Consider the following 12,892-nt stretch of genomic DNA (forward strand, 5'->3'; position numbering starts at 1 on the left):
AATGGCTTGAATAAAATGTTGTAATTCCAAAAAAATGCATTCAATTCTACATTGTTTTTGGTAACTTTTTTTGGACTATTGTGTGTTGTGAATCATCAACCATTCTGGAATAGAATGCAAGCACTTCTCAAAAAATATGTAGTTTTCTTTTTTATATGTGTTTAGATAGATTGCATTTTATAATCAAAAACATAATTCTTTTAAAGTTGAATATAACATGTTGCTGGTCTGGTTGCTTACAACACTGCTAAAAAATTGATAGACTGAATTGTTGAATAAACATGAGAACTTTTTTGTTAAACTATATTTACACCTTGGACAGAATGTATAAATATTAAAAGATTCAACTTTTCTTTCACACTCTAATTAATCATCTTTCCTTTTAAAATAAACTTTAAACTTTTGGGACTAATTTTTGAATTTCTTTGGTGTGCCTTCATGTTGCTAGTGTGGTTGCGTCAAGAGTAGTTGGTTGTGGAAACCTGTGGATTGGAGACAAAGAAGAGGCATGTATTGCATGCATAAAGATATTCAACAGACAAATGGAGAATTATAGAAAAATAAATCATAGATTTTTACTTATCATGTATAGAAGATTACATACCATGAAGAAAACTTGTTGATTGTCCTCTAATGGTCCACCCTGCATCATCAAATTTAGAGCATGGAGCACAATTATGAAGACAAATTTATAAAACACCGTGAGAAATGAATATAACATGATATATCTATAAACAACATGAAGAAAAGACGACAGAAGTTCACTTAGCAAAGAGAGTATGAAGATTTCAAGTGAGTCACTTACCAAAGAGGGAGTATGAAGGGTTCTAGCGATTGAATGCACTGCAGCAAAGGCAACATATATATATGAAAATAAAATTAAATAAGATAAGAGAAACATATACAGTAGCTTTTGTAACCAATATAAATAGAGTAGCTTTGTAGAATTATATGGGGAAGGTATTATACGGGGAAGTGGAGAAGGATATAGCAAAAAATAACAAACCATTGCAAGTGGATATTAATTTAATCTGATTTAATTCTTTGAATAAAATATTACAATTAATTTGTTTCTACAGTAGGATTATTTTGCTACTGAGGTTAAGATTATTGATTTACTTTGTAATTTTTTCTAGTTGTGAATGACTTATGGTGTATGTTGCTTCTCATCTTACAACAACTGCCAGTTACTTTATTTAAGATTTCAATTAGAGCATTCCCAAAATTGGTCAAATTATGTCTCCCTTTCTGATTCAAATGCTAAGCAATGTTTCCATTCTATTTGTGCCTGTGGATGATGAGATATTTTGGCATTCAACCACCTCAGGCGAGCTGTCCCTCAAAGGTGCTTATTCACATACATCACCTGCAGGACGAAACATTAGTTGGGCCAAAGTTATTTGGAATCAAGACATCCCTCCTTCAAAATCTTTGCTTGCTTGGAGATTGAAGCAAGACAGAATTCCCACTAATGAGAAGTTAATGGATAGGGGATGCAACATTCCTTCTATGTGCAGCTCTTGCTTAAATATTTACTCTGGTGATGGCTAGCTACCATTCTCAATACATTGCAATTTTAATCTATTGAAGATATATGTAAGGTTTGTGAAACATAGTGGACTCGCCAATGTAAGGTTGCAATCTTAGCCTGCATCATAAATCTGCTCAACACACATGATAGACAAGTGATTTTATAATTTGATTAGAAGAAATTTTTTATTATTGTAATTTTAATGTATTTAGTACTAAGTTTAACGCACATGAAAAATATTCTAGATAAATTTAGTATGGGTGTTACATTTTCAAAACTTGTCTATCAATTTATTTTGTGCGTATGATTTTGATGTTTTATATAATGGGTTACGTCTGTGAAAATAAATTAAATATTCTTATATTTACACATATATTTTATATATTCAAAATTATATATACATCTACTTTTTATACACACCTACTCTTACATGCTCCGGTTACTGTTAGAAGCAAAAATTAACTTTTTAGATTCATTTAATAAATGATGTATGTGGTCTACATGGTAGACAATATATATCATTTATTGATTGAACCTAAAAAAAACTATATTTTTGCTTATAAAAGTGATCGAAAGGTTTAGTCAAAAAAGATTATTTTGCATTCGGTTACGATAATACTTTTTACTCCAAAAGAAAGTTATAATTCCGTACAACTAATTTTCCAATTCCCAAAGCTTAAAAAAGTATCTTTTCATTGTAATCGGAAATCTAGTTCAAACAAAATTATATATGTTTTTTTATTCTGACTTTATAAAATGTTATTTTAATTTTAAGATGATGTTTTTTATTCAAACAATATCATTTTTTTGTGACACCTAGGTTTACCCATGTAAAAATGGTAGGTAATTTACCCAACCAATAAACATTAACCACATAAGTACATTTTCAAGTGCCACCAATAAACCACCAATGATCCTATTAACAAAGGTTCATTTTCATTGGTTGGTGGGTAAGTTATCCACCATTCTTTAAAGGTGATCTAGAAGAAAAAAAACCTTTTTATATACTCCATATACTTCAAAATGAAATTATTTAGTGTCATATATTTAGTGTTCAACACACGCTAAATCTCATATGACTATATTTTTTTTAAGCAAAAGAATAGAGTACAGTGACATCATTATATGTTACTAGCATTTTAACTATGTTTACTTTCCAGCAACAGTGCAATCATCTACATTCGAATATGTTCATTTTATCAAATTACTATTGGAGTCTAGATATCACTGTGAGAGCTACGATCATATCATATGTCCATGGTAGTATTGATATATGGTTATTGTTATGGCGTGCATGCAGGTAAGAAGCTACAATCTATGGCCAACCAATACCGTTTAGGAAACCGTCAGAATGAAGAAAGGAGCCCATATCGTGATGCAATATATTTAAGACTTTTTGGGTCAAATATTAGCATCATTCCTACTACTACTTACAATGCTTTAGAAGCAACCACACTTCTCACTTTATCAACGGAGGATCGAGAAGTGTGTCGTCCATCTCGGCAAGAGATAATATGTCATTCTACTCCTTATATCTGGTTATTGGAGGACAAACTGGAGTTGCACTTGTTGTAGGATCTGATTATCAAAGAAGTGGAGCTGTTGTAGGAAATATTAATAATTTTAATTCCATTTCGTCATTCAATGATGGAATTAACACCACTACTATTGCAACACATCATTCCTAGTACCACTACAGTAGTAGTGGTGTTAATTCCATCGTTGAATGACGAAATGGAATTGACATTACTACTATTTTCTACAATAGTTTCATTTCTTTGATAATCAGATCCTACAACAGGTGCAACTCCAGTTTATCCTCCAATAGCCGGATACAAGGAGGAGAATGACATATCATCTCTAGCCGAGATGGACGGCACACTTCTCGGTCCTCCATTGATAAAGTGAGAAGTGTTGTTGCCTTCTAAAGCATTGCAAGTAGTAGTAGGAATGATGCTAATATTTGACCCAATAAGTCTTAAATATATTGCATCACGATATGGGCTCCTTTCTTCATTCTGACTGTTTCCTAAACGGTATTGGTTGGCCATAGATTGTAGCTTCTTACCTACATGCACGCCATAACAACAACCATATATCAATACTACCATGGACATATGATATGATCATAGCTCTCACAGCGATATCTAGACTCCAATAGTAATTTGATAAGATGAACATATTCGAATGTAGATGATTGCACTGTTGCTGGAGTGTAAACATAGTTAAAATGCTAGTAACATATAATGATGTCATTGCACTCTATTCTTTTGCTTAAAAAAATATAATCATATGAGATTTAATGTGTGTTGAACACTAATATATGACACTAAATAGTTTCGTTCTGAAGTATATGGAGTATATAAACAGTTTTTTTTCTTTTCTAGATCACCTTTAAAGAATGGTGGATAACTTACCCACCAACCAATGAAAATGAAACTTTGTAAATATTATAAAATGCAACTATATAATATATACATCTCTAATTATAATTCTAAATTTCAGTTTATAGAGATTTTTACATAAAGATCTCTACAAGGGCATTGTAACTGTAATTGTAATATTTATAATATATATAATATGTAAATTTCGTTATAAAGATTCACAATATAATTGCGAAAAAACAATATTAGAACCATACATGTAACGCCCACTTTGAAAACATCTAGAATATGCAAAAGTGCGTTAAACTGATATTGGATACATTAATTATACAATACTGAAACGACATTAAGTCGTGAAATATGATACATCAACATCCGAAGCTTCTATGTTACATTATTACATCACAAAGTTGTCATACGAAGTCTAGAACAATTCATGAAAGTACACTTATAATATAACATATGCATCACTTAAGAATTCCACTCCATAGGTTCCATGCATGAATAATCATTCCAAAGCTTTTTCTTTACCTTTTCCGCGAATAACCTGTGAACCTGAACAAATATTGAGAGGGGTGAGACATAATGTCTCAGTGAGTTCACCCTACTTCCTAGTCTAGTGGTAACTTTGGGGAACTTATAGTTACCACGTGTCTAGTTTACAACCAATTGGTTGATTATACGTGTGTGAGCTTAATTCATTCTTTAACGACCGTGCGGGGAAACTAGGTCGCTTCTTTACATCTACATTCATATCATGTCATTGCTTGCGATATCATTTCATACATAATAATAGTGTGTAACAATAATTATCTGAGTTCGTTTTACGGATTGATCCGGGTGGAGTAACCCCAAGAACAAATCCCATACATATCCGAAAATACCTAGCTAAGGTAATCGGACTCCCTCAATGCCACGGGGGCCCCCCTTACGGAGCTTATCCCATTTCCAAGAATGAAAATCCCTCGCATCCCCCTTGATGTGGATAACGAGAGCCGTGACACCTACAATCTTTCATTCATAAGCAAGCAAATCTAATACATTAAAATACTAATGTCATACTTAAGGATTCATGCTATCTTGCTAGTTCTCAACATCTATGTCGAGGCTCTACTTCCATAACCTTTCCTATTTCATTGCTACCCGAGTGATATCGGCTTAAATTCTCTTGATTCACTCTTGCCATTCATGTTAAGATTGCCATGATTTTCATTTCAAGAATCGTTTGATGTTATGTGCATTGCCTAGATGTTGTTTTGGGGTTATAAAGTTGTAAAACGATGAAAGAAAAGCTCCGGAATGCACCACGGACACCACATAGAGCCAACAAGCCAAAATCATGTTGGCTTGCCCAGAAGCCTGCGCTATTAGCGCACCTGAGGCGTGGCCAGCCTGAAGAATTTCGCTATTAGCGTGGATTTCGCTAATAGCGTAGTTCTTCGGGTCTGTGGTACAATTTTTTCCAGTTTTTACCCAAAACTCGTCCCGTTTGATCCTGCAATGCACCATAATCATCCAGCAACATATATATACATTTATAAACATATTTCATGGCAAACTAACAAGTGATTGACAAGAATTTATCAAAGAGTCATTGGGATTAAAAACCTCTCATTAACATAAAACTTTACTTGTAACATGAATTCACACAACCCAAAGGGTGGTAATCTATCTATGGAACTCACCTTGCACAATTGATGTGAACTTCAAGTTTCCATAAGCTCAACACCAAACCCTAAAATCTCTACTCTTGAAGAAAAGGGAAAACAAGAGGGTGAGACTTGTTCCTACACACCCAAAGGTTGCTTGATCTCCTGCTTGCAAGTTCTTGAAGTATGGATTGCTACCAAGGAAAAGGGAGGATCGATTCTTAGAGAGAGGAGAGAACACAAGAAAGTTTTCTAACCTAGAGAGAGAAGGACAAAGATAGAATGAAGATTTTGGGTCCAATTTCCTTATAAACTCCTCAAGCGCAAAAGTCCATAATACCCTTAGTCTTAAACGCGCATAATTCATCGTTTCCAGATGATACATCGCAATCTATTAAGTGGGATATTACATCCTACCCCCCTTAAAAAAAATTCGTCCTCGAAATTTAGAGTTTACCTGAAAACAAGTGCGGGTATTGGTTCAACATCTCCGATTCAAGTTCCCAAGTAGCTTCTCCATCTGGCGAACCTCTCCATACTACCTTCACTATAGGAATCTCTTTGTTCCTAAGCGATTTGACGTCACGATCTACTATACTTTCTGGTTCCGGTTGAAATGTCAAATTCGATCTCAAATTTATAGAATCTAACTCAACTGGCTGGAAAGGATCTGGGATATACTTCTTCAATTGTGATACATGGAACACATCATGTAAACCTGACATAGCTGGAGGCAGAGCTAACTGATACGCCACCGGACCGACACGCTTAAGTATCAAAAATGGTCCCACATACCTTGGACACAATTTCTTAGTTCTGAAAACACCTCTTAAACCCAATTTAGGGGTGACCTTCAGGAACACATGATCACCTTCATCAAACTCCAAAGGCCTCCGTCTCTTGTCCGCATAACTCTTCTGACGACTCTGAGATATTCTAATCTTCTCCTGAATTGATTTAATTTTCAGAGTTGTTTCTTGAATGATCTCTGGTCCGATAATACTCTTATCTCCAACTTCGGCCCAACACAAAGGAGTCCTACACTTCCTACCATATAATGCTTCGTAAGGTGCCATTCCGATACTCGAGTGGTAGCTGTTGTTATAGGAAAATTCTATCAAGGATAAATAATGATTCCAACTTCCACCATCTTCAAGAGTACATGCACGCAACATATCCTCCAAGGTCTGAATGGTTCTCTCAGATTGACCATCTGTCTGTGGATGATGTGATGTGCTCAGTTTCAAACGAGTCCCCAAAGCTTTTTGAAAAGCTTTCCAAAAATGTGAAGTGAAGATAGGGTCTCTATCTGACACTATACTCACTGGTACACCATGCAATTTTACTATCTCGGCGATAAACAGTTCTGCGTACTGTGGCGCTCTGTAAGTAGATTTAATCGGTAAGAAATGAGCTGATTTGGTTAGCCTATCCACAATCACCCATATTGAATCGTGCCCCTTTTGGGTACGAGGTAATCCTCCTACAAAGTCCATAGTAATGTGTTCCCACTTCCACTGAGGAATCTCTAACGGTTGAAGCAACCCTGCTGGTCTTTGATGCTCAATCTTGACTTGTTGACATACAATGCATCTTGCTACAAATTCAGCAATCTCACTCTTCATTCCAGGCCACCAGTACTCTTTCTTCAAATCTTGATACATCTTGGTGGCACCAGGATGAATTGAGAAACTACTCTTGTGTGCTTCTTCCAAAATCAATCTTCTAAGCTCTTGATCATTCGGAACGCATATTCTTCCTTCAAACAAAATTGCTCCATCATAAGCTATAGAAAATTCTGGGTAACCTCTTCTCTTCTGAAGTTCAATATCGATACTTTGCGCTTGCACGATCCTTGGCCGCAAATCACAAGAGATTTCTATTTTGTGTAACCAAACACCATCATCATCATCGGTAGCTTCAAGATTAAGATCTCTAACTCTCTCATACAACTTGCAAGTGTGCATTTTAACTTCTGCTTGAGCTAAAGCCTTACGGCTCAAAGCATCCGCTACCACGTTGGCCTTTCCTGGATGGTATTTCAAATCAAAGTCGAAATCTTTTAGATACTCCATCCAACGTCTTTGTCTCATATTCAAATCCCTTTGATCAAACAAGTATTTCAAACTCTTGTGATCACTGAATAAGTTGAATTGAGCTCCATACAAGTGGTGCCTCCATATCTTCAAAACAAAAACTATAGCCGCCAGTTCTAAATCATGTGTGGGATAGTTTGTTTCGTGCGTCTTAAGTTGTCTAGATGCATAGGCTATCACCTTGTTTTCTTGCATAAGTACTCCACCGAGCCCTTTAGACGATGCATCACAAAACACAATATATCTCTTCTCCGGGTCTGGAATGGTTAATACTGGCGCTTGAGTTAACTTCTTCTTCAGAGTCATGAAACTCTTTTCACATTCTTCATCCCACTCAAATGGTACATCCTTCCTTGTAAGTCGGGTTAGAGGCAAGGAAATTTGAGAAAACTTCATAATAAATCGACGGTAGTAACCAGCTAACCCCAAAAAGCTCCGGACCTCTGAAACATTCTTTGGTCTTGTCCAATTCTGAACCGCCTCCACTTTCGACTGATCAACAGCTACACCTCCCTGAGAAATAACATGACCCAGAAACTTAACTTCTGACAACCAGAATTCACACTTGCTAAACTTCGCATACAGTTGTTTCTCCCGAAGAATATCCAAAACTATTCTCAAATGCTGGGCATGCTCCTGCGGATTCTTAGAATAAACCAATATGTCATCAATGAAAATAATGACAAATTGATCTAAATACGGCTGGAAAATCCGGTTCATGTAGTCCATAAAAACTGCTGGAGCATTAGATACACCAAAAGGCATGACTAAAAATTCATAGTGTCCGTAACGCGTCCTGAAAGCCGTCTTAGACACATCCGAAGATTTAATACGAATTTGATGATATCCCGATCTAAGATCAATCTTCGAGAAAATTGATGCTCCTTTAAGTTGATCAAGTAAATCATCAATCCTTGGTAAAGGATACTTGTTCTTGATAGTTACCTTATTCAGCTATCGATAGTCAATACACAGCCTCATGCTACCATCCTTTTTCTTAACCAATAAAACCGGCGCTCCCCAAGGAGACACGCTAGGCCTAATAAAATGCTTCTGAATAAGATCTTCCAACTGAGATTTCAACTCTCTCAATTCCACTGGTGACATTCGATAAGGTGCTACTGATACCGGTTCTGCTCCCGGAATCAAATCGATTGAAAATTCAATTTCTCTTTCTGGCGGTAAACTTGTGATATCGTCCGGAAAGACATCCAGATACTCATTAACAATAGGAATATCACTAGGGCTTACATCTGATTCAGAAGTCACGGTAAGGATAACATAAAAACCCTTATCTTGAGCACAAATAAAATGAGCCATCTGGTACGTGTGCTTGATCAGTTCTAACAAGGCTACTCCCTCCAGTGTGTTACTAGTAGGCATATATATGCTTTTCTCTGCACATCCTATATACACATGATTCGCTGAAAGCCAATCCATGCCTAATATCACATCAAGTTGCTTTATAGGGAGGCATACTAGGTCTATGTAATACGTTTTACTAGACACCGTGATAGGACAATTCTCACAAACATGTTTCGCTACAATTCCTCCATCAGTAGCCGTAGTCACCATCATAGGGGGATTTAATAATGAAACAGATAATTGAAGAGCTTCAACACATTGAAAAGAAATAAAAGAACGTGATGCTCCACAATCAAACAAAACTTTAACAGGATTCTGGCCAAGAAAGCACATACCACCAATCAAGTCCTCGTTAGCTTGTGCCTTCTTTCCATCTAGTGAATACACCCTGCCTCTGCTCATTGTTGTGTCCACCTCCTTGCCTTTGTTTCTCCTATTTGGACAGTTTGCCACAAAGTGCCCCGATTGTCCACATGCAAAGCAAGCGTCAGTACCCTGCCTACACTCCCCATAATGAACTTTCCCACATTTCCTGCAAGTTGTGATAGGCTTGAATTGACCAGTCTGCTTTCCCTTCTGGGGAGAACCCTTTGTCTTCAATTTCTCTTGATGTCTATTTGCAAAATTACTCCTCCTTCTTTCAAAAGCCGTGGTACCTTCTTTAACCGCTTTATCAAATCCTCTTTCAGCTTCCAAACTATTATGCACCATCTCATCAAAGCTTTCCAACCTTTGCTGACTAACCACCGCATATAGTTCACCTCTCAAAGCATGCCTATACTGATTCATCTTCCACATCTCATTTCCTGCATACTCATTGTGAGTAGAATAGTGAGATAACTCTTCAAACTTCTTGGTAAAGTCCGTCACCGACATATCGCCCTGCTTCAGGTGAAGAAATTCTTGTTCCTTACGGACTTTATATGTCATTGTAAGATACTTATCTAGCATTTCTTGTTTGAAGTTATTCCAATTTATCTCCGTGCCACTAGTCACCATGCGGCGTCGAGCAGTCTCCCACCAATCCTCTGCTGGACCGCGAAATTGATTTGTTGCAAAAATCACCTTATCTTGCTCAGAACATTCTGCCATACGAAAAATCTTTTCCATATGCTTAATCCACCTTCTTGCATCTTGGGGTTCACCACAACCATCAAATTCCGGAGGGTGGTTCCGGTTATACTCTCGAAAGGCTAAGTTCCCAACAATCGGAGGTGGTGGTGGATGCGGGTGATGCATTCCCGGACCTTGCTGCATTGCTGCAGCCCACTGCTGATGGGACTGAGCATTTTGCTGAATCTGCTGTTGCATCAAATGCATCATCTGTTGGTTCTGTTGCATCATTTGGGTCCACATCTGAGCATCATGGTTCACATTCTCCTCAGCATTCTGATTAGCTCTAGGGCGGCCTCGTCCTCTTCGTGCTCCAGACATTCTCGCTCAAACTGTCATATCAAAGTCAAAGTGATCAATTTCAACCGAATATAACAATGAGGATCACATCTTAAGCTCAAAAGAACAACTACATGGATTGTAATCTTAATGACCCAAGGCACGATCTGAATCGACCTGCTCTGATACCAAATTGTAACGCCCACTTTGAAAACATCTAGAATATTCAAAAGTGCGTTAAACTGATATTGGATACATTAATTATACAATACTGAAACGACATTAAGTCGTGAAATATGATACATCAACATCCGAAGCTTCTATGTTACATTATTACATCACAAAGTTGTCATACGAAGTCTAGAACAATTCATGAAAGTACACTTATAATATAACATATGCATCACTTAAGAATTCCACTCCATAGGTTCCATGCATGAATAATCATTCCAAAGCTTTTTCTTTACCTTTTCCGTGAATAACCTGTGAACCTGAACAAATATTGAGAGGGGTGAGACATAATGTCTCAGTGAGTTCACCCTACTTCCTAGTCTAGTGGTAACTTTGGGGAACTTATAGTTACCACGTGTCTAGTTTACAACCAATTGGTTGATTATACGTGTGTGAGCTTAATTCATTCTTTAACGACCGTGCGGGGAAACTAGGTCGCTTCTTTACATCTACATTCATATCATGTCATTGCTTGCGATATCATTTCATACATAATAATAGTGTGTAACAACAATTATCTGAGTTCGTTTTACGGATTGATCCGGGTGGAGTAACCACAAGAACAAGTCCCATACATATCCGAAAATACCTAGCTAAGGTAATCGGACTCCCTCAATGCCACGGGGGCCCCCCTTACGGAGCTTATCCCATTTCCAAGAATTAAAATCCCTCGCATCCCCCTTGATGTGGATAACGAGAGCCGTGACACCTACAATCTTTCATTCATAAGCAAGCAAATCTAATACATTAAAATACTAATGTCATACTTAAGGATTCATGCTATCTTGCTAGTTCTCAACATCTATGTCGAGGCTCTACTTCCATAACCTTTCCTATTTCATTGCTACCCGAGTGATATCGGCTTAAATTCTCTTGATTCACTCTTGCCATTCATGTTAAGATTGCCATGATTTTCATTTCAAGAATCGTTTGATGTTATGTGCATTGCCTAGATGTTGTTTTGGGGTTATAAAGTTGTAAAACGATGAAAGAAAAGCTCCGGAATGCACCACAGACACCACATAGAGCCAACAAGCCAAAATCATGTTGGCTTGCCCAGAAGCCTGCGCTATTAGCGCACCTGAGGCGTGGCTAGCCTGAAGAATTTCGCTATTAGCGTGAATTTCGCTAATAGCGTAGTTCTTCGGGTCTGTGGTACAATTTTTTCCAGTTTTTACCCAAAACTCGTCCCGTTTGATCCTGCAATGCACCATAATCATCCAGCAACATATATATACATTTATAAACATATTTCATGGCAAACTAACAAGTGATTGACAAGAATTTATCAAAGAGTCATTGGGATTAAAAACCTCTCATTAACATAAAACTTTACTTGTAACATGAATTCACACAACCCAAAGGGTGGTAATCTATCTATGGAACTCACCTTGCACAATTGATGTGAACTTCAAGTTTCCATAAGCTCAACACCAAACCCTAAAATCTCTACTCTTGAAGAAAAGGGAAAACAAGAGGGTGAGACTTGTTCCTACACACCCAAAGGTTGCTTGATCTCCTGCTTGCAAGTTCTTGAAGTATGGATTGCTACCAAGGAAAAGGGAGGATCGATTCTTAGAGAGAGGAGAGAACACAAGAAAGTTTTCTAACCTAGAGAGAGAAGGACAAAGATAGAATGAAGATTTTGGGTCCAATTTCCTTATAAACTCCTCAAGCGCAAAAGTCCATAATACCCTTAGTCTTAAACGCGCATAATTCATCGTTTCCAGATGATACATCGCAATCTATTAAGTGGGATATTACAATACACCTAATTACATGACCCAAAATAAGATGGTTGTAAATCTAAAATATTACAATTAAAAAAAAAAAAAGGTGGTCTCACCTTCAGGGTTCATGTTGTGAAATACTTTGCTTTATTGAAGATCTAAAGAAATAAAACAGGTTGTGACCAAACAAGTGTTAGTCCTCAAGAAATGTGGCCCTCCTAGTCGCTTAATCTGCATGAGAACTAAATTAAAGACAATATATCCAACAATATTGTAATTAATATTGAAATAAGTACTAGCACTATTTGAACATTTTATAAAAAAAAGAAAGTTGTTGTTATTTTTATTTACAGGAAACATGTAATTAGAATCATTTCATATGATTAGTAAAAAAAAATCATTTGATATGATGATTCGTCCAAAAGATACAGACCAAAAAAAAATATAAGCAAGATCGAGATAGATCAAGAAGAGCATATCCTTTAAATACGAGAAAATGTGAATTATAGACTAA

General features: G+C 36.7%; 1 long non-coding RNA gene across 1 annotated transcript; it reads right to left on the reverse strand.

The window, feature by feature from the left end:
- Positions 1–236: 236 nt before the first annotated feature.
- Positions 237–867, reverse strand: LOC146922969 (uncharacterized). Its single transcript, XR_015010883.1, has 3 exons — positions 806–867; positions 605–643; positions 237–482 (listed from the first exon to the last, which is right to left on the reverse strand). It is a non-coding gene; the product is annotated as an uncharacterized LOC146922969 (long non-coding RNA).
- Positions 868–12,892: the final 12,025 nt, after the last annotated feature.

Source organism: Medicago sativa, chromosome 5 (assembly GCF_051527215.1).
Source record: "Medicago sativa cultivar Bolivia chromosome 5, Bolivia_mono, whole genome shotgun sequence".
NCBI lineage: Eukaryota > Viridiplantae > Streptophyta > Magnoliopsida > Fabales > Fabaceae > Medicago > Medicago sativa.